Genomic DNA, 24,840 nt, shown 5'->3' on the forward strand with positions numbered 1-24,840 from the left:
ATCTCCATTCACATTCATTAGAATATTTTTTCTAAAAACCAGTGTTAATTTTTTAATTTTTTTACTCCAAAAATTCCCATTGGTATTCAACTGGATCTAGTATTTGATCCTATATAGGGCTCTTAATGCAGGTGTCCCTTTTTACCTTTACTTGTGTCCATTCTCCCCATCTCCACCTTCACATATATTATGTGTACAGCACCACTGTTCTACTTCCCTACACTTGCCTGGTGCTTTTCTACACAGTCTTCCTCTGCATATGACCGATCTATCTATATTCTCTGTCTGGTCAATTCAGACCTGGTTCAAATGTCATTTTCTTGGTGATTGTTCTCAATATTCATATATTTTCTCAATTCTGCTACTGTAACAGTTTTAACATAATATTAGTAGAGTTGTTACCCTGTTGATTGTCCATCATTTGTTTACATGTCATTCTCCTGGTTAACTAACACAATAGATTTTTGAGGATCTCAAAACCCTCTCTTCTTTTTCGACTTTGCCTCTCTTTCATTTTACTATTGCTCGCTAGTATGTGTGCAGTAAATGCTTGTTTAATATGAATAACTGAAGGAAAGAGGAAAGAAAAGTATTGTAAATGGTAAAAAGACTACCCAATTGTGGGTAAATATATTTGTAATACAAGATACAATTCTTCCTCACAAATAAAATATCAATGCACTTTATCTAATTTCTTTTTTGTTCCTTATTTGACAGAATTGTATTTATTTTTTTCCACTGTGGAAATTTTCATCAAAATTATAATGTTAAAATTAAAAAATAAAACGTAAATTTACTAATATGTTGAGATTATCATATATTTTGAGTATAGGTTTTACCAACATTCTTAATTAATTTATTATACACTTAGATACCCAGTGAAAGAGGTTTCATTGTACTGATTGAAGCCACTCAAATGTAAACTAGGCAAAACATTATTTTAAATGATTCAGGATGCGTGCTATGTATTTGCTACAGATTTTTCATTTCCTTCACACTTTTAATCAAATAGTGATCCATGCTTTCTGTTGAAAGAAAAAAAAATTCTTGTCTGTTCTCTGTATAGTCTACAATGAATCATGAGCATAATCTAAAAGTCTTGATGACATATTAATTGCATTCTAAAAATAGTTTCCAGAATTAAAAACTTTGGTTGTAAAGATCAAACAACACCCTTAAAGGTAGTTTGTTATTTCTTACAGCGTTGTTTAAAATGATTCCCTTATTTTTCTGAATTAGTCCCACTTTTTTCTTACTGACGTTTTGTCAGCAGGATTTTTTTCTTGTCATTTGAATTTGCACTATACAGCATATACCACCTTCATGACCTTTGCTCTCTTACTCTAGTGTAAGAGTTCAACAAATGCAAACTCTAAGATTAGACAGGCAGTTGATAGATAATTATTAGCAGTTATAGAAGTGTCTTAATCTCAAACTTATTTTTAAGCAGTCATAGTGTTGAATAATGAAAATTTCATATCAAATGACCTGGGTTTAAGAATCAACACTGGCACATCCTAGTGTTAATTTAATCTTTCTAAATCTCAGTTTCTTTATGTGTCAAATAGACGTTTCACAGAGTCTAATTAAATACAATGTTGTCTTTGATGGTGAAGCACTAAGAAATCTAACTTTATTTTTATTTTGCCCACAACAATAATATTAACAAATTGTAGATTATCATCCCTAATGAAGTGAAATGCGCATGTTTATTGTTTTCCTAACATATAATATTTTAAAAGGAATATGGGACATATGGACTGAAAGACATGTCCACAAGTTCCACCAAGAAGTGATCCAATGGGAAAAACAATAAAGAATGAACTTATGCATCGTTGGTAAGTTCGTAATAGACATGTTCTTTGAAAGACTTCAAAATTTGGCAACAACTATTTTATATTTCTGTAACAGTGTAAGGCAAAACTACATACACTGTTTAGAAACATGTTTCTGTTGAGAATTGAGGCTACTAAAACCCACCCTTTATCTTTGTGCATGTTGTCAAACAATTGAAACATGAGACATAAGAATCATATAGATGAGATCAGTATATCAGCTTTACTTTTCAAAATTTTGGAAAACATGGCTTAAATCTGCAGGCAGTTAGGTTTTCTAACACTTTCACTTTTGGGTGTATCCACCCAAAACTGGATGCTTCTCTTCCTTCATTGTAAGTCCTCTAAAGGTAAATCCTGCCGTTGTAGACCTGCTACAATTGAGAAGCAGATACTGGAGCATCCTGAGGACAGATTCTCACAGGGGAGAAACATGGAAGGAACAAAATCATGCTGTCCTTGTTCCTTCTAAATTCACTACTTAGTGAATTCACCCCTTCCCTTTTAGAAATGAAGCTGCCTGTGGTCTTCTGTCTTCTAACTTGAGAAGAAGGGGTTAAATGATTCCTCCTAACATTACCTTATAGTGGTTCATGCCCTCAAGGGTGATTCACAAGGGATTTCGTTTAAAAAACTAAAAATGTATTTGAACATTCTGAATCTTTTAAGATTTAGATTTGTGCCACATGGTCTATGATGATGGGTTTGGTAGACTTTAAAATTGAAGGTAGCCTTTAAAGTTTTTATTCAAAAAATTGTATGATTTCAAATGTGCAAAAACTTATAAAATATAATGAAACACTTTTATAGATGAGGAATTTAAGGCCCACAGAATCTAAGCCACTTGATTGGAGACATACATAAGCATTTATTTACTAAACTGAGTCTTATTAATCGTTAGAGTCCCTGTGCCTAGCACAGTGCCTGGCACTCAACTATGTTTGTTGAATGAATGAATGAGTGAATGAATGCATAAATAGGAGGCATGGTTTTAATACTGGTTTTCTTTGTAACCCAGGTCTTTTTTTATTATGTCACACTTTTCTTGCAGGCACGAATGAAGACAGCCAGAATCTTCTCCGCACATGTGAGAAAGAACAGAAAATTCGGATAGATATTTCTCAAATGAGCCTTCAAGATTTATTATGACATGTTTAAAAATGTTACTTAACTAACTATGATTACTAGTCAACAATAATTATAATTGTGTTTTCCCACTTTTATTGAATTCATTAAGATTTATCAGTTGATAGTTTAGAAGCTGCCTGTGGTCTTCTGAAAGAAATATTATTGAGACTTTATTGGACAGTGAATTAATTCATTAGGAAATAAATTACTTGTAAATCAATAATTTAAATTTTTTTTAAAAAATTCCAACTTCTACTTTAGAAATAACTTTTTAGTTACCTATAGAGAACCACGGAAACTTGTTTTCATAACGTTAGTTGTTTTAGGTAAAAACTCTGAAGGGTCTAAGATTTGATTGTACTTGCAAACTTACAAGGTAGCCAGCTGCAGTTCTTACCATGATGGCAGAAGACCCAAGATTTCCAGGTTAGAGACAAAGGACTTTTATTACTCATGGCCAGCAACTAGCATGGGCTTATTTGTATCAGTTCTTGCCTATTTGTTTCAGGTCTCCCATGGGACCCAGAGAGATGTTTACATAAGCAATGGGTTATGTTACAGGAGAGGAATCTTGAGTTTAGGGAATCTGGGTTTTTGTAACATGCAGTACACATATCCATTTTTTTACTCTGGAGAATGTATTACCTCTACTCCCTAAAGCTATAAGCACACTTGCACTTTACTCCAGGGGAAGATACAATTTCTGTCTTTCAAGGCTATTTGCTACACAAGCATTGATGAGAAGATAATCTGGAACAAATGGTGTCACTACCTCTCTAAGATGTGCAGAAATGTGAGAGAGTCATAGAAAATTGTCTCTTAATAGTTTTCTGTTGATTTAAGGCAGAGTACATAAGTGAAATGCCTCTAATATTTATTGAAAACCTAGGTCTATAAAACAGTATTAGATAATTAGACACTGTAGGAGGCTCAGTGATGAGAAAGCCACAGCCTGGGAGTTCAGGCATGTACACACACATACACTATAAACACAGTGGCATAAATGTTCCTTTTGAGGCAAGGTCACATAGCAGTTCATAGTCTGAGCTTGATGTCAAAGATGCTGGAATCGCTATAGCACAGTGGTTGAGAGTTGGGGCTAAACTCCTTGAGTTTAAATCTCAGCCCCACTGATTACCATTTGACATGCAGTGTTTACCCTCTTTTGTTGTTCAGTTTCCTCATTGTTGGAGTTTATATTAGTACTTACCTCATAGAGTAGTGGGAGGATTAAGTGACTTACTATGGGAAAGAACCTAGAACAGTCTCCAAAGCATACTATCTGTTCAATAAAGCTTAGCTTTAGAAAACCTAACTTCTTTTACTTTCTCGTTGTAAACTTAAGTTACCTAACTTTCGCTCTGAGTCACATTTTCTTCACTTATAAAATGAGAGTGATAATATCTCATTGGTTGACTGTGAGTCATAAGTTAAAAATGTATTGAATGTAGTTAATAAAGACTTAAAAACTGTTAGCCGCTATTATTAATAGAGAAGCACACTACACGTAATTCAAGGGATAGATTTGGATTTTTCTTTCTACCTTTTTAAATGTCTTTCACTTAGTCACAGCTGGGGAATAATGTAAGGTGGTGGGGGCAACACGTACTATACAGTGAGACCTGCTTCTATTCTTGATTTTGTCACTAATTCATTTATTCCAAAAATGAATTGGCAAAAGATAAATAGGACAGAGTCCCTTGCCTTTAAAAATCTCGCAGCAGTGGGTCAAGTCACTTTCATTCTTCTACATAGCTCTGAGGAAGCAAATGTGATCAGGAGGTGGTTTCTGACCTGGGTCATGAAAGATTAGTTGGGAGTTGGGACAATGTGAACAAAGGCACAGAGAGACCAAAAAAAAAAAAAAAGCAGTTTCCAGAGAACAGTAACAAATTCAGTTTAGCCACCTTACGAGTCTGAAGGGGCAGGTTGGGTTGATCAATGGAAGCAGGGCAGGGAAGGATCTAAGTGCCAATTTCAGGGTTTTCAGGGTTTAACCTTAATTCCATAGGCCCTGTGAAACTATTAATGGTGCTGCCACAGCTGCTAAGCTAAGCTGAGCCAAAAGCAGGACACTTAGAGAAAAATCAGATTCTCAGCCTGTTGAAACTGGAGATGCAACTGACCCAGCCTTTTTCGTTATATTAACAAGGGAGAAGTGCTCCCAACTTAATAAAACACTAGAAGGAACCATCAATCACCACTGGAAGTCGCTTAATCATCCCTAATTGCTATGATAGATAACACTACCCGAATAAGGCCCTAAAATATAAAGGCTGAACATTGATTTAGGGAAAAGACGAGCATTTGGGGTTAAAGTTACACTCCGGGATAGTAAGCAGAGTGTGATCAAGAGTTTAGAAGGAAATTACCTTGATGTTTATGGGAATGTTTCATCCCCCAGGCCACAAGGACCTGCAGTGGTTCTATTTAGCTATTTAAGGTTAAAAATACTGCTCCGTGGGAGCTTACTGCTTAGCCTATGAGACATTTGTTCAAATGTTTACATGGCTTTACAATATTTAGCAGAGTTAGATATTGAATTGCCAAGTATGTGCATTTTATTGTGATGCTGTTACATCAGTCCGCAAACTCTAGCATAAAGTATTCTCATTAACTGCTATTACATTCATCAAACACATAACCTCTCGGCAGGGCGCTAGCTCCCTAGGCAAGCCCATCATCAGCCCCCTTACTTCCAGCAAGTGCATAAGCACCAGCTGTCAACGGTGCTTTCAATCCAGCTGTCAAGCCAGGTGTGGTAGGCGCTGTGCCGCTCTCTGATGTTAATGATGGATTAATTAAGGCGGTGTGTGTATTCATGCAGTGGAATCTGGAGAGCAGTTTGTGTACTGCTTTTGGCTGGAGTTGTACTGTAGTCCTCAGTGCATTCCTTGGGGGCCTTCTCTCAACTTGCCAACAGGTCTGTATGCTGCATTCAACAGCAAACAATCAGCTTATCTGAACTAAAAACAAAGAACTCCATGACTAATTCACCAAAGCTTGTAATCTTGACAGAGAAAGCACAGCACTTATTTGACAGATCCATAAAACGAGGTGGAGGTGTTCTTTTCTTCTTACTTTTGCAGAGTAGACCAATCTGTAGGTATGCTTCATAAACAAATGACATGTTGTGTTACTCAGATCTCATCAGATAATAGGATTTTGCTACATTTAAATGTTTTCTAAAAATACATATTTTTTATATTTGTGCAGGATGGCAATAATAGCAACATTATTGGCCTTTGGAGTTGCTCCTCCCCCCATATTAGTTGTCTTTTTTGTTACCAATTAAGCTCCTTCTCTCAAAGCAATCTTTGACTTTTGACTACAGAGTTTTTATTTTTTTGTTTTCCACTTTTATTTAGGTTCAGGGGTACATGTGCAGGTTTGTTACATGGGTAAATTGTGTGTTGCCGAGTTTTGGTGTACAGATTATTTAATCACCCAGGTCATAAGCATTGGCTACAGAATTTTAAACTACCACCTCTGTCTTACTCACCACTGGTGGTGTCCTACCTGTTAACACATTTCTTAGAGTTTGGGGACCTAGTACCTGTGGGCTCAAATGCTTTGATCCCGGTGTAGATTTCATTATATTTTGGTTGAGAAATACAGGCTTTCTTATTGTAGATGGAATAATAACGATCTTAGCAATAATAATAATAATAGCTACAATTCATTAAGCACCTATTGTATGCTGAACTCTGTGTGGAATATGTACCTAATCTTACAAACACGTTTAGCATAGATGATCATATTTATTCACGCATTTCAGAGAAGAAGTTAAAATTTGGAGAAATTAAATAATTTTCCCAGAGTTGTGTAACTCATAATGAAGAATGGAATACATTTGGAGGGAATAGATATTGAAGAACCATTAGGGATTCATCAGGGAGATAAACAGGGAACCTGTCAGGAAGCAAACCTAGGAAGTGAACAGCACGGAGGCTGATAAGCACAATGCCTGTTAGGAAACAATGAGAACCTGGTGTTGCTGCAGCACGCAAACCTAGAGTAGAGAGATAGGATCGGGGAGGACAGAGAAAATGTCATGGTATGGAGTTTGAACTGGACTTTATTCTCTTCACAGAAAATAATGGAAAAAGGTATAATCAATTTCGCTTTAAAAAAAAATTTTTTTTATTATTATACTTTAAGTTCTGGGGTACATGTACATAACATGCAGGTTTGTTACATATGTATACTTGTGCCTTATTGGTGTGCTGCACCCATCAACTCGTCAGCACTCATCAACTCGTCTTTTACATCAGGTATAACTCCCAATGCAATCCCTCCCCACTCCTCCCTCCCCATAATAGGCCCCAGTGTGTGATGTTCCCCTTCTCAAGTCCAAGCAATCTCATTGTTCAGTTCCCACCTATGAGTGAGAACATATGGTGTTTGGTTTTCTGTTCTTGTGACAGTTTGCTGAGAATGATGGTTTCCAGCTCCATCCCTGTCCCTACAAAGGACACGAACTCATCCTTTTTTATGGCTGCATAGTATTCCATGGTGTATATGTGCCACATTTTCTTAATCCAGTCTGTCACTGATGGACATTTGGGTTGATTCCAAGTCTTTGCTATTGTGAATAGTGCTGCAGTGAACATACATGCGCATGTGTCTTTATAGCAGCATGACTTATAATCCTTTGGGTATATACCCAGTAATGAGATGGCTGGGTCATATGGTACTTCTAGTTCTAGATCCTTGAGGAATCGCCATACTGTTTTCCATAATGTTTGAACTAGTTTACAATCCCACCAACAGTGTAAAAGTGTTCCTATTTCTCCACATCCACTTCCATTCACAATTGCTTCAAAGAGAATAAAATACCTAGGAATCCAACTCACAAGGGATGTAAAGGACCTCTTCAAGGAGAACTACAAACCACTGATCAGTGAAATAAAAGAGGACACAAACAAATGGAAGAACATACCATGCTCATGGATAGGAAGAATCAATATCATGAAAATGGCCATACTGCCCAAGGTAATTTACAAGGTAATGTCATCTCCATCAAGCTATCAATGAGTTTCTTCACAGAATTGGAAAAAAACTGCTTTAAAGTTCATATGGAACCAAAAAAGACCCCACATTGCCAAGACAACCCTAAGTCAAAAGAACAAAGCTGGAGGCATCACGCTACCTGACTTCAAACTATACTACAAGGCTACAGTAACCAAAACAGCATGGTACTGGTACCAAAACAGAGCTCTAGACCAATGGAACAGAACAGAGTCCTCAGAAATAGTACCACACATCTACAGCCATCTGATCTTTGACAAACCTGAGAAAAAGAAGAAATGGGGAAAGGATTCCCTATTTAATAAATGGTGCTGGGAAAATTGGCTAGCCATAAGTAGAAAGCTGAAACTGGATCCTTTCCTTACTCCTTATACGAAAATTAATTCAAGATGGATTACAGACTTAAATATTAGACCTAATACCATAAAAACCCTAGAAGAAAACCTAGGTAATACCATTCAGGACATAGGCATGGGCAAGGACTTCATGTCTAAAACACCAAAAGCAATGGCAACAAAAGCCAAAATTGACAAATGGAATCTCATTAAACAAAGAGCTTCTGCACAGCAAAAGAAACTACCATCAGAGTGAACAGGCAACCTACAGAATGGGAGAAAATTTTTGCAATCTACTCATCTGACAAAGGGCTGATATCCAGAATCTATAAGCAACTCAAACAAATTTACAAGAAAAAACAACCCCATCAAAAAGTGGGCAAAGGATATGAACAGACATTTCTCAAAAGAAGACATGCATACAGTCAATTTCACTTATGAACAATAATGGCAATGAGAATACATTGAGGTGAGAGTGTCTGGTAAGAGAATGCCATTAAGAAATTATACTATTGATGTATACTCTACACTAGTGGCAGAAAGTAAAGCAGAAAGGTGAGCTTTGCATATTCATTACACTACAGTCTGCTCTAGGAAGCTGTTAGACTAGAAAAATGTCAGACAACTGAACACACCAAGACTTGCCTCTTCATAAAATAGCTAACAGCTGAGTGACTAATGCATGCCAGCCCCATTTTAAGTATGTTAGGGATATTAACTCATTTGATCCTCACACCAAGCCTGTAAGGTACACATATTAAAATGGAGGGACCAGGTGATGAATCCACAGAGGTTGGTTTCCAGGTTTGCTATCTTGACAACAGAATGAGGTGGTAATTTAGGAAGATATTTTATTTTATATTACTTTATTAGTTTTATTATTATTATTAGCTCTTGTAGTTTATTACTCGAAAACACTTATGATGCTCTTTACATCAGTTATATATATATATATAAAATATATAAAATTGTCAATAACAAGGTGTTTTGCTTGAGAACTCTGAAGAGATTTAGAAGAATTCCTGGGACAGCATTTTTTTGTTGAAATTTAACATTGAGGTAATGATAATTAGATCATATTGTATCTCGAAATGAAGGAAATATTTTATATACTACCTCCCAAGTTCTCACCAGAAAAATAAATTATCAATGGCTTGAATGTGCACTACTGTCAAATGGATTTAAAACAGAGTGAAGGGACCCTAAGCAAAGGGTAATGATAGCAATAATAATGATAAATGGCAATACATTGAGTTAGGACCAGTGTGCACACTTGGCTGCTTTTTTTAAAGATGTCTTGGTAATGTTAAAGCCGCAAAAAGCATTAATAAATGAGTATGTAGGGTTGTAATCTGAAATCTTTTTGCAGAAATCTTGATCCTTGCTGAATGTAATTATATGTTGTTATTGTTATTTAATTAAAGATTTAAAAATAACATCAATTAGCCTGCAGGATATACCAAGTATCACAGATATTTCAAGAACCTTCATTGGTTGTTTATTGTTATGCAAACCAGGACCACTAAACTGCCAGAGGGAACAAACTCTAAGTTTTCAAGGAGAAGGAAAAAAAGAAATGGAAATGGACTTTAGTTGCAGCTAACGATGTTATTTTTTTTTTTTTGCGACATATAGATTTCCAAGATACAGGTATTTAAACATACAACATATGTCAACCAACTTGTGTGTAACTTAAAATAGTAATAACAGACACATAAAAGTGAATTTAAAAATGGAAATATACCTATTTTTTAAAGAGAAGATTAACTACAAAATAAAATTAGTGTGTATATGTAAATTTTCTTTGCTATGACTTCATAATTTGTAATGGTATTCAACTTGACAATGTTTACACTTGTTAATGACTTCCTTTATGAGTGATAATTGATCTACTTCATTATCATATTAAATCCTTGATCATATGCCATTAGGTTTGATGTAATAAATGGTCTGTGTGATTTTTAGTGTAATGAACTAATTAGACTAATTAAAATCAATATGTGTGCCAATATTATACTTTGAATCCAAATGCTCCTTCTAACTGTGCTGGCTTAAAATCAGCAACTCAGTAAAAAGGATCTAATGCTGATTTATGAGCACTTGAGGAACATGAGGCAGAATAAATTGCTTGTGGTAGTAGAGACAGCATTAGTGAAGTATAAGATACTAAGTGCATTGTAAGGTCAGCAATAAGGGTGTACTTACACATGTAGTTATATGGCACCTTAAACCTCCTCTTAATATATCAGAACATCCTAGCAAAATTATTTGGTTTAAATGCCAGCTCTTTTAGTCTACTGTTTTTTATAAATAACGTTGCAAAAATGCAAGTGTTCCAACTGTGTAATCAGTCCACAACTCTAATGAAGATATAAATATGAAGTTTGATAAATGTTTATAAATAATTGATTTATATTCTGTAAGAGTGAAGAAAACACATTCCAAAGAAAAGATTAAATAAGATCAATGTGTAATTCTAGAACTTTAAATCATTCATTGTTCATTCAGAAATCTGTAGAAATTATAGATGACAATTTTGGAGAATCAATAAATTCTTCAAAACTAAGTTAAATTATTTCTTAGAAGAAGCCTTGCCTGAGTCAAAAACAGATCTCCAATTTATGTTTCCTTTTTCTATTTCCCAAAATTTTAATTGTATGATAGGTTGATTAACGGTTATTGAATTTCTAGAGTATGAACTCCACAAGGGCAGAGAATCCACCTCTGATTCTTCCCTATGTAGGTTTAACATAGTGCCTTGTACACAGAAGACAAAATAGGTTTTTTTCTTTGAAATATATATAATTTCATTTGCTGTTTCAAAAGTTTAAGCAAATCTTAGATTATTTTAATGGAAACTAAATACCATAACTCATAAGTCAATAAGTAGCTACATTAAAGTTTAAAATCAGATAGCCATGTTTTTCTACAGAGTCTGTCACAAGTCTTTTGTATTTATTTCCCTTGAAAGCCAGTGGAAGTTATAGTCACAAAAGGGAGTAGAACTGGAATGTGGAACTTTGGATTGAATGATTCTAGGCCAGATCAAAGGTTACTCAGTTTTTCTTTCTTACTGATATAAGGGTTTATATCTATGCTAGCAAATGGAGACAGTATATAACATATTTGGATAATTTCCTGGCAAGTTTGTTTTACCTATGTCTTGTAATGATCCAAATATAGGTAAACATTTATTGTGAGAAGTTGATTTATCTTTGGGAGAGTAATCTTTAGTGATTTGACTGTGACGCACCATAAAAGAAATTCTCAAGGAATTTTCTCCAGTCCACTCAGAACCTTGTTTCTCCCATTTTTTTTCCTTCACATGCCCCATAGCTTCAGCTCATCATTCATTTAAACATATACACATATTAATTGAGAATTTATGGAAGCACTATAGGTTCTCAGTCAGAGCACAGGTTTCCTGGTCCTAAGCCATTTCTCATCTAGGAAGAAAGATAAGATATGTACATACATAGTTCTAATCTAAAGTGATACGTGGTAAACCTTGGAAAGAGCTTCAAATAAATTGCAAATACAAATTTAAAGATCAGCTGATGACTTCTGGCAGTGTGATTTGGGAAAGCTTTGTAATAAAGGTAGCATTCAAACTGAACTTTGATGGCTGAAATGAATTTTCTCAGTCTGGGATGGAAAGTGACCAATCTGGAGAGAACAAAACACATAATCTTCCTATTTTTAAATAAGGCGAACTATTGTAATCCAGACTAGCTAGATAGGTAAGGGCAGCAGTCTAAATGAGCACAAAGATGAATTATAGATTAGCCCTTCCTACTGTTTTCAAACACTTGAAATAACTGTCAATTTTATAAATAAAGTGATAACTAACAGAGATCTTAAGTAATATTTTAAAGGTAAGATAATATTATGACAGGTTGTTAAGAACTTCTCACATATAATGAGAATCTTATGAAATACCTTTTTAAGCTATAAATTCTAATTTTTTATCTCATAAGAAAAGTGCAGTCCAGGTGCGGTGGTTCACGCCTGTAATCCCAGCACTTTGGGAGGCCGAGGCAGGCGGATCACAAGGTCAGGAGTTTGAGACCAGCCTGGCCAACATGTTGAAACCCTGTCTCTACTAAAAATATGAAAATTAGCTGGGGGTGGTGGCAGGTGCCTGTAATCCCAGCTACTCGGGAGAGTGAAGCAGGAGAATTGCTTGAATTCGGGAGGCAGAGGTTGCAGTGAGCCGAGATCACACCGTTGCACTCCAGCCTGGATGAAAGAGCAAAACTCCGTCTAGAAGAAAACAAACAAAAAAAAAGTGCAGTTGATTAGATTTCCTTGGCAGTAGAGAGTGAAGATGAATGATATCAATGGAAACATTGCAAGGAGCTACTCGGGAGGCTGAGGCAGGAGAATGGCGTAGACCCGGGAGGCGGAGCTTGCAGTGAGCTGAGATGCGGCCACTGCACTCCAGCCTGGGCGACAGAGCGAGACTCCGTCTCAAAAAAAAAAAAAAAAAAAAAAAAAAAAAAAAAATGTGCTCTCAAATCTTGGGCAAAACCCCAGTGCATAACATGGGTAAGCATGGACATCCTCTCATTGAAACCAGGATCAATCCATTCTTCTGCCCTTCTTCCCATTCACTGAAACAATCCACAAGCTGCTTATTTCTCTGCTTAACAAAGGTGGACAAAACATATGCAGGTAGTACCATTTAACATTATGACATATGGATTTGTCTCAGAGCACTGGCTGCTCCAGAATGACCACTCAGAAATGTTGTCTGTTATTACTGTTGTAGTTCTCCTCACATGGAGACTCAGGAGACTGGAGGCCTCAGTTCTGAAACAGTTGGGCTTTGTGATTTTAAGACAATAGCTTGACCTGACGAGGTCTCAGCATCCTCATGTTTAAAATAGTGGATTTTTGAGCTAAGTGATAAAGTTTTTCCCAGTGATGTCATATTATTCTTCTAGTAATAATAGTGTTTTAACCCTCCCAGAGATAATTTGAATTTTTTAAAACATTATTATTTTTTAAAAAAAGAATAATCCCGTGGTAGAATTGAGACAGTGTGACAAATGAAGTAAAAGTATTCAGATATTTAGGGGAAGAGTGTTTTGGTTCAGGGGCACCTGCATAGGCAGACTAGCTCCATCTAAAATCATCCTTCTTGGAATAATACAATGTTTCTTTGCTCCACTTAATAACAGTCACAAGTTCCCTAAATTGCCTCTCTTCCTGTTCCTATATATCTGCATCTGTTTTCCTCTCTCTGTCTGTGTCTGCCTTTCTTTTGCCCTCCTCATCTATCTCTTCACCAGTGCGGTCCTAGACTACAGAGGAAAGAGAGGTATAAGCATGAAGTTACACTTAATCTGGCAATACTTAGCTTATTTTTCAAAATAGGAATATCTTCTAATCTAAATGTATTTTTCTGATAGCAAATTTATCAAGTATATCCACTATTAAATCTGCAGGGAACAGAGGCTACATTATTTCTGCTTAAATATTTAATGCCTGCACTGTGAATCATTTCACAACTGTTCACTAAAAGTCCCTGGTTCATTTCTCTGGTTCATCTAGATGTCTTTGACTTGCATCATGGTTGCCAAGAAAAAATAGATGATTGAGTGTTTTGCTTCTTTGAGGCTAATCTCTATAATTTGATTGTAATAAATGAAAACAGGCATAATTGATTTTTTAAAAGACATTAACACTATGCTGGTGGACTTTCATGTCCACTCTGCAGGCAGATGGTGTTAAATTAGAAACAGGATTGGGCTTGGTAGCAACTTTGGGTTGGCCTCAGCTTTTCCACTTGTTAGTTGTTTGATGGAGAACAACTCACTAAAAAGTGAGGATGATAGCATCTTCTGTCGTTCATTTGAAGCATTGTAAAGATTGCATGAAATACTACATGTGAATGCAATTCAGAAACTTATAATGGTTCATAAACTCATACAAATTTGATCATTGTATTAGTCCATTTTCACACTGCTATGAAGAACTAACTGAGGCTGGGTAATTTATGAAGAAAAGAAGTTTGACACACAGTTCCACAGGCTTAACAGGAAGCATGACTGGGAGGCCTCAGGAAACTTACAATCATGGCAAAAGGCAACAGGAAGTAAGCACCATCACACAGTGGCAGGAGAGAGAGAGAGCAAGCAAAGGGTGTAGTGCTGCACATTTTTAAACAACTAGATCTTGTGAGAACACACTCACTATCATGAGAATAGCAAGGGGGAAATCTGTCCCCCTGATCCAGTCACCTCCCACAAGGTCCCTCCCTGACAAATGGGGATTACAATTCAACATGAGATTTGGGTGGGAACACACAACCGAATCACATCAATCATTAATTCTTACTATGCATACAACTAGAAAATTTCAACTGCCTATTTAAATATGTTGAACAAAATACAGATGTTATGTATGTAGGACAGGAAAAATAAAAGCTGAAAACTGTGATCTGTGGAATGGGTATAAAGAACAAGCCCTGGTCTGTAAGAGAGAGTTGAATAACAAAAAAGCAACCACAACAGGAGTTTCCAAGAAAAGTATATTTTATCTTATTTCTGATTGTTATTAAGTGGTATGACTTGAATTTGCTATATGTTTGTACATTTAAAAATGTTTAATATTTTAATATCTAATGGCACTTATGCTCAAAATGACCTTTATGAATTATTATGTCAAGATTAAAAGACATAAAATTACTACACTCTAACAGTGATAATAAAATCATACAAATATAAATGTACATGCATATACTTTAATTTTGAATGGGCAAGAGTTATTTTTACTTTTATTGCAGCAAAAATATTCAATTATTTTTGTCCCTATCTATTTCATTTAAAATTATCATATTTTTCAGTATTGGAACTTCTGTGGAAGTCAAGGGACACTTCAAAATTATACCATGTGCATCTTTAATATGTTATTTTAATCTCAAGAGGTAGTTTAAATTAAAATATTTTCCAGTTGAACACATACTCTGGATTTAGTAGCATGCTAGTATTATTACTTTCAAAGAGACATTTTACAAAAAACAGCATTCAAACCAGAAGCATTTTACTTATTTAATGTATTGTCTGTGCATTTTAGGGGCAGATTCATTTTTGATGGGTTTTTGTACTTATTTTAATTCAGTTATCTTTCTTGTTCTCCGTTTGTATGCTAAGTGATATTTTGTGAATCTCTGAAACAAATTGATTTTCAAGTATACTGAGTCACATAGCTTTCAAAACTCTTTCTTGATGGCCCCCTTGTAGGACTTGACCTATCTGTGTCCTGTGTCCACGAGACTTCATCCTGTCTCTTTTGTAACAAATATAAACAACATTCACACTTCTTCACTTGTCTCTTCATATTAGATTCTAAGTTCCTTGAAAGCAGGACTATATCTCATTTCACTTTTCTTGGTGTCTAGACTTCTGCCTGACATTTGATAGTTAATCAAATGATATTTTTGGAAAATAATGAAATGTGAAATAGCATATAACACATTTTATTTAGATTGCTTCCAGAAAAAAAAAAAAAAGCTGAAATAAGAATTCCAGCTTTCTGAGCATTAAGGTATATCTAACAAACATCAAATTCTTCATATGTGTTAGCGATAGTATGTTCATATGTTGACTCTAGTGTATCTGTAACACACCTCTTGATTCTTTATATATAAAAAGTCACTACGTGTAACATATTTCTCAGGGCTATTGTAAAAATCAAAGAAGAATCTCTCAGAAAGTACTTTATAAATGGTAAAATGCTATACAAATGTAGTAATAAGTAGAATAAATTACTAGAAGTAGTAGTAGTCATAGTTGTCACTGTTTTATTAATGGTACTGGCTTGTTTTAGTGAGATGCTCAATGCTCAAATATTCCAGGCTTGTTATCTCACCATGCAACATTTGATTTACTCTCGCTTTTATACCTGGAATGCCTACTTATCCCCACTTATAATCTTCTCTGTAGTTTTAACCAAGATTGCATGAAATCTCTTCATGGCATCCATTAGCAGTGACTTCATAAGATATTGATCATCTGACACTGATGTTTTTGACACATAGTACTTACTTGCCCATTTTCAGATAGTAACAAACTAAACTTTTGTTTCAGTCTTGTTGGAATCATTAATTAAGCTACAGTGTGCATATCATGCTTAGGCATATGAAGCAAAGTAGGCCAGGGGAACTTTTACATTCCTAGAAGAAATGATTTGAGCTGATTCATCTTAGTGTCTTAGTTTGCCCATTGTTTTTGCCACCTCATTCCTTAAGCTGTCCCTGTCTTTTCCAAGCCAGCCTTTCTGCTTTTCAAAAATATTTACTATAAACCATTTCATACGTTTCTGATAAACCTCCTTTTAGTTCAAGTTAATTTTGGTTATGCAGGACAGAAAAGCCCTGATGGGTATCTTCAAAGTATAGTTAACTTTGGTTATGCATGACAGAAGAATCCTAATTATTCATGGTCCATGTATCTGTGTTATGTTTCTTTTTGCCTGATTAGAATGAGCAGTTAGTACGTGAGTAATTTTTAATTCCTTTTGAATGTTCAAAAGATTTTACATTGTGTTTTTCAGTATGTGTACATACTTAGGAAATGTTGAATAAATAATTTATCAATAAATAATGTCTGATTGAAGTAGCAATAGCAGAAACATAAACTTTAAATTTTATGGCATATTTCCTGTGGCATTTAAGTTATAATATCCACCTGCATTCATGCTGTTAAAGAGAATGACTCAAAATAGCATAATTGAAAAGAGATTACTTTCACACTTCTGCACTTTCCATGTTTAATAGCAATCAGCAACACAAAATTGTTTTCTTATCTCAAAACTAAGTATTAGGGATTTATGGTCCAGTCCTCTTGTGTTTAGAAGGAGCTTGCACTTCCAAGTAATTCATAATAAGATCACTAATTGTTTGTTTAGCTACAAGATTAACACAACATTCAGGCCAAAATTCTGAAGCTGGTTTCTAACCAAAATGATATGCAGTTGCAAATGTATTCTCTAATCAGACTTTAGTTTTGATATTTTTCATGGAAAATCCTTTGTTATCTCTTCTTGGTGGCCACATATATGTGTATGAGGATAGAGGGAAACATAAATTATCATTTCAAAAATTATGTTCATAAATTATGAACAACACAAGACACCAGGAAAAATGACAATTTTACCCCTAGGTGTGATTTCTGGAAACAAAGTGGATATTTTGTCTAAAGGTTAAATGGGCAATATTTTGTGGCCTTTTAAATTACCTGATTTGGGAATGTTAAAATATTCTTTTCTGTTTAAAAATGTATGTGAAAATATGCCTCTCAACTTATGTGAACTTAGTGAAAACGTTCAGTGATTTTGTTTGTTGCCAGTGCTGTTTTTATACTTGTATTGAATTATAGCCATATTGTGTTTATTTATGTTATGATGATTAGTATCATTATTTTAAATTTGTGTCTCTCTGCTTGCAGACTTCCTCTTGATTGGTACAGTATGACAACAGGTAATAGATACAATAGCACTAAAACAGTCATCATCGCTGCTGGGATGAGAAACCCCTCCTCTTTGCTTTTTTTAACCTTCCTCAGCTGGAAAGTTTTGACATCTGCTGGTTTGGGACATGGCTGAGCAGCTGTCAGCAGTAGGGTAGCTGCTTTCAGCAGCAGTTGGCGGGATGGCAGGGTGCCAGCTTGTACCATCTGTGCGCCTGACATTTCATTCTAATTAACAGTAGGGTTAATTGTTCTGGCAGGCTCAAATGTAGTGTCTAACATTACCCAAGGGAAACATGTACAAGTGCAGGAGTGGCAGGGAGCTGGGGACAAGCATCGCTAACAAAACCATCGAGGGAGAGTGGTTAACAACTAGCAGTGATTTTACTAGCTGGCCACTTGCAATAAGGCTAAGGTATTTTTTATTCTGATGAATTATGTCAAGCCTGTAATGATATAGAAGGAATCAAGCTTAGAAAGGCTGAGACTGCTGCCTTAGGGCAATTGTGAGGGAACAATTTGCATGTTATTACTGCATATTCATACCTAATTGTGTTAGGCTTTGCTAATAGAGCAGAATGACAGTATGAAAAATCGAGCAACTGCTTTAGAGGCAACAAAGCCCATGTTTTTTTCTTCCTACACTATGAGTGCTGAATGATCATTTAGACATTTAGTTGCTCAATATGACAAGTCTACCATTTGTTAGCTTGACATATTATAATTTATAAAGGAGTATTCTAATTTTACTTTTAGTTTATTCTTCTCATTTTATACAATATTCATGATAGCAATTTGAATGGGGATATTCATAGCTATTGTGAATATTTGTGATTTAAATAAAACTATATTTTGTATGAAGTATTACCATTGTTTTATGATGTATTAATTTTAATGTTTAAATAGCTTTTTCATATGTTAATATAACGTAAACCAAGAGTTGATGAGAAATCCTTATTATAGTGGTGCTCACTCACATTGCTGTAGTTAAGGTCTCAACATTTCCATTATACGAAGACCTATTTTTAGTGTGGCTTGGACAAAGAAATTGTCATGGGGTGCAAAGCCAAAATCTGCTGTTTTAGAAAAGTGACTACAGATTCACTGAACTGAGTATCCGATTCCATCTCCTAAGCAGATAATATTCTTAAGAAATTTTAAGCCTAGTAGTACGTTTTTTATGTTAGCCCACAATGCCCTTTAAAATCTTTTTATGGAAGCTCAGAGAAGACAAAGAATTAGAAAATTTAGCTTTAGAAGACTACATTTTAAAACTGGTAAAATGTGTCTCCCATCTAATTTCATTTCTTTTCTGATTCATAAGGCCACTGTTATATCTTCGATTTGCCCCAATTTGGCATTTGAATATGCATTTATTTCAAATTATGAGCTAATTTGCATTTTAGCTTGCTTGCTCTGAGTGTCCAAAAAAGTAGTAGATTAAATGAATGAATTAGAAAAAGAGTTTCAGTAGCTTTTCTGGTTAAATTATAATAAAAGTTTTACATTTATTTCCTATATTTTCTATTTTTTTCAGTGTCTAACATATTTATCTAACAACTTATTCTAAACATTTATTATGTATAATGTTCAAAGCAAGTCAAAACTTTGCCCCATTTTGTTTGCTTTGAGATTTTTCTTCTTCTTTTTTTTTTTCTTTTTTTGCTTAAAACACAACTACTTTCAAAAATAAAATGTGGTTGGTTAAATAATATATACTATAAAATCTTTTCTAACTTGGAATTAAATTTCAAACCATGGAATTATATAAAGACTACATATTTACAGCTTAATTATGCAGTAAAATATTAAAGAACTGTAATTCAAACATCATGTGATATGGCTTGGTTAATTTATGAGACTAAAATGTTGGCTATTCGTTAGTAATTTCATGGCTTTGGACATAGAAATTTTGTTTCCCACATAAGATATGTTCTATATTTGTCCATTTCTGAGTTACAGGGCAAATAGAGACTTTTCTTATGTATATGAGTCATCTCTGCCAATGATATACTTTATAACATTTAGTGTGTTTTGTCAAGTTTTATATATATTTTTAAAAGGGTGAGGGTTAAAACATCATTTTGTAACCTTATTCTGATATGTCATGAAACTTTAAGCAATTATAGAACTTTTAAGTTGAAATCCTAGCATAATAATTTTCCTAAAATAAACATGTAACTGTTCTTCCCAAAGATATCAGGTTACATTATACTGTTTTTTTTTCTAATCCTTATTTTTGAAGGGTAAAAAGCAAAACATTACAAAACAAAACAAAATACCAAAATAAAAACCTAGAGACCTGAGTTTAACTTGTTATACATGGTTCCGTGCTGTAGCAGAATGTGTTTCTGGGCCACATGGTAGAGAGATAGAGGTAACCATGTAGTAATTTTTGGCATATCCCTTCTGTACCAGTCTCACTTGAGGGGCTGGTTACTTATTACCTTCCAAATTGAACCATTTAACCTCTGGGAATTCTTGACTATAAGGGAGTGAGATATTTTATATGTTAAAAAAGAAGCAAAAGAAAGAAACTTGAGTTAGAATTAATTTTCTTTCCATAAATTAATAAACTCCAAATGTAACCTATATTAAAATAAATCAACAGTGTAAAAGTAACATTATTTTGGTGATTATCATTTCTGTGAAGCAAAGTTCTTTGCTTTGAGTGCATTATCTTTTTTTTTTTTGAGACAATGTCTTACACCGTCACCCAGGCTGGAGTGCAGTGGTGCAATCTCGGCTCACTGCAGCCTCGACCTCCTAGATTCAAGCGATCCTCTTGCTTCAGCCTCTCTAGTAGCTGGGATTACAGGTGCGCACCACCATAGTCGGCTAATGTTTTGTATTTTTAGTAGAGATGGAGTTTCACCACATTGGCCAGGGTGGTCTTGAACTCGTGATCTCAAGTGATCCACCCATCTTGGCCTCCCGAAATGCTGGGATTACAGACTGAGCCACCATGCCTGGCCTAATGAATTACCTTTATCTCTATTTTATAACTGAGTCTTCCGAGTGAAAATGCATGGAACCATTTAATTAAAGAAAGAAAATTACTCATCTAAAAACAGTAAATGCACTTCCTTTTGATTTTTGAACCACAATTTTGATCTGGTCCTCAAGTGTACTTCATCATCACATTTATCATTATTATCAGTTTCTAGAACTTCTATTACTTGCTTCTCTTCCCATTTTCACCTACTGGCTACTGTACAAGCAAACACTCAATGGACGTTGTTTCCATATCTCAACTTTCAAGGACATTGCAATGACATAAAAATATTTGCTGAATGAGTATCACATTTCAGAAATGGTTATAAAATTTTGCATGTGTTACTTCATTTAACCCTTACAACAATTAAAGTATTTGTCTTTACTATCTGCATTTCTCACAGGTGGAAACTGAGGCTTAGAAAGCAACAGCGACTTGCCTGTTACCATTCAGTTAGTTAATGAGGAGCCAGAAATGCATCTGGACTAGTTCTTTAATCAATGTAATAGACACACTATCAAAATACAAGACTTAGAAAGATACAAATACATGAGAAAAAAACGTATATAGTTTACCTATAATGTTAAAAGCATATTTGTAGAGATAATGGAGTCTTAGGAATCATTTGTTCAGAAACTAAGAATTTTCAAAACCAAAGTTTTCTACTTTATACAGCATGTACAAGGTTTGAGAATGCACAAAGAGATTACTCTGGGTGTTCTTTTAGAAAAGGCCTATGCATTGTCTAATGGAATGCCTGGGATTATTTGATTGTAAAGGAGTGTGCACATTTGATTAACTTTTTATTGACTAAGCTATTTTACAACTCAGTAGGGGTAGATGTCAGCCTGTAGAAAACAAATAGCAATGCAAATGATTTTTGTCCATAGCAAGACAAACACATTTTGTCTAGTAGAGAAGCAATTGATTTTCACCCCATAAAAATGTAACCCCAAATATCACATTTTATTGCCAAACATGAAAACACCAATTTTTTTTTTGTTTTATTACTATAAGTTCTAGGGTACATGTGCACAACATGCAGATTTGTTACATATGTATACATGTGCCATGTTGGTGTGCTGTACCCATTAACTCATCATTTACATTAGTTATCTCTCCTAATGCTATCTCTCCCCTTTCCACCCTCCCCACAATAGGCCCCGGTGTGTGATGTTCCCCTTCCTGTGTCCAAGTGATCTCATTGTTCAATTCTCACCTATAAGTGAGAACATGTGAAAAAACACCAAAGTTTTAAAATTTTTATATTAAGTTTTGCATTCATTGGCAAACTCATTTCTAGTATTATTGACTGCCAACATATATGTGTCTTTTAAGTTCTTTTTTGAACCAGTCTTAACATCTTATTGGATTCCTCATTAATTAAAAGGTAGAATGAAACCTCTGGCACATGCTCAATTATTATTTGTTTGGGAGTTACACTTATAACTTTTTGAAAATTTTACTTTACTAAGCATTATAAGGTTAAAACAAAAGAAAAAAGACCTAAAGCAAAGTGACTAAATTTTATTGCGTGCCTGCTATGAGTCCAAGATTTGGCTAAACCCTTTCATACCAGAGTTATGTTAATTTTCACCATAACTCTATGTGGTACCTATTAATTTCATCACTCTGGGACAAAGGCTGAGAATGACTAAATAATAACTCCTATGTCCTGTGCTCTAAGTAGTAAGTGAGAGAAGGGAGGATTTGAATCTAGATTTGTCTTACTCCACAGAGAAATTCCTGTATATTCTCTAGGCTCAGGACACCACATAAAAGAAAACAAAATGCTGAAATTGATGGTTAGTATATGATGACTATCTAGCCCAGGGTAAAGATACTCTTTTACTGTGAAAGGTAGGTAAGTAACAAGATGTCTGGTGTGTTTATTAACAATAACAATAAACAATAGTTTATTAACCCTACTGATAACGATGATACTGCTCTTTTAAAGGACAACACTGGAAAGTAACCTGGATCTTCCAGAGTTCAAACTCCCTTCTATCGTTATTGTCTTCACTATTCCTTCATTTGCATAAAGAGTGTATGCTTCTCTGTCTCGAGAGTTTTCAGCTAAAGTTATCTAGAATTAATTCTTGTAAATTCTATCGAAAAATCTGAAGGAGGAGCCTCTTTTAAGCAAAAGTTATCTGAAATTTTTTAAAAATATGAACTTTTTTGTAAAGTAAATCGTATTCCTATAGCATAGTAAAAAGAGTGTGAACTGGTCTCTGACAGATATGCATTGGAATTTCAGTTTTGACACTTACAATCTGTGTGAACATGGACAAGTCATTTAAAAATATCCACCTTAATCACCCTATTTGAAAAGCTGAAATGAAAAGTCTTATTTGGATTTGAGATGAACTGGGTAACAAAGAATGTAGAATTATGACAAATATATAGAAGCCATTTAATAAACAGAAGTTTGAAGTAACAGCTGGCCTTCAGAAAAGGCATCATTGTATAATTGTTTCCTTCTTTTTTGTAAACTTTCAAAAGTTTGGCAAAAATGTCCTTGGACAAATAGATGCATAATTATACTTTTGGCGTATTAGTTAAACATGTTTTATTTGGATACTACACTTAACCCAATTTCTAGTTTCTGTATATGGAAATATAAGCCTACAAAATTCTAAAAAGAGACATTTGTATTTATTTAAAATTACAAATTATACTATGTGCCTCTTAGTTCCCAAATATTTCCCAAGTTTTAGCAATTTTTTTTCTTCAAAGCTAATTTAACTGATAGTATCTAACGTTAACGGAATATATTTCCTATTGCAAATATTTTAGTTCCAGGAAAGAGAAATTGTACTGAAAATTTACGATCACTTTTCTGCAAAATATTAGTTATATTTACCATGATACTTTTAATAGTTAATAGATAGGTATACACATAGGCTAATATTATGTAGGTGCGTATTTCATTTAGTTATTTTCATTTTAAAAATAATTACATGACTGAATAGCATTCAGTTGTGTATATATACCACATTTTCTTTATCCACTTATGGACACTTAGATTATTTCCATATACAGGCTATTATGAATAGTGTCACAATAAACATGAGGGTGTAGGCAACCCTTTGATGTACTGATTTTCTTTTTTTTTCTTTTTTTTTTTTTTGATAAATACCCAGCAGTGGTATGGCTATATGCTGTGGTAGATCTATTTTTAGTTTTCTGAAAAATCTCCATATTGTTTTCCATAGTGGGTATACTAATTTAGAGGAAAGGAATAAGTTCTAATGTTTGATAGCTGAGTAAGATACCTATAGTTAACATCAATGTTTTGCATATTTCAAAATAGCTAGAAGAAAAAACTTGAAATGTTTCATATATAGAAATTATGAATATTCAAGGTGATGTATGCCTTAAATACACTGATTTGTTCATAACACATTTCTTTCAAGTAACAAAATATCACACATACTCTATAAATACGTATAAATATTATCTATCAATAAAAATAAAAATAAAGAAGAAAAATTTTTAAAGTATACATTTTTTATAGTTTAACATGAGCTTACAAAAGATTTTGACTACCTAATGCTTTCCTAAAAGAACAGAAAATTCTCACTTTTGAACAGTCCATTAATTCATATTTGATACACGAAATGACAAACTTAAGAGTATACAGTGCTATGGTTTGAATGCTTATTGCCTCCAAAACTCATGTTGAACCTGGTTGCCCCTGTGTGTATGTTGGGACGTGGAATCTTTGGGAGGTTATTGGGCCATGAGGGCTTTGCCAGTATGGGTGCGATTAATGTTGTTACAAAGGGCGCATTTGGACCGCATTTGTCTCTTTGCCCTTCTGCCTTCCACTGTGTGATGATGCAGCAAGTAGACCCTTGCCAGATTCAAGTGCCTTTATCATAGACTTCTCAGCCTCCAGACTCATAAGAAAATAAATTGCTGTTCATTATAAACTATCCAGTCGCAAGGATTCTGTTAGAGCTGCGCAAAATGAACTAAGCCATGTGGGTTCTGCCTGCAGAATGTAAGGAAGTGGAGGGATGCGTTTCTCAGACACA

This window comes from Macaca mulatta, chromosome 8, assembly GCF_049350105.2.
Source record: "Macaca mulatta isolate MMU2019108-1 chromosome 8, T2T-MMU8v2.0, whole genome shotgun sequence".
Taxonomy (NCBI): domain Eukaryota; kingdom Metazoa; phylum Chordata; class Mammalia; order Primates; family Cercopithecidae; genus Macaca; species Macaca mulatta.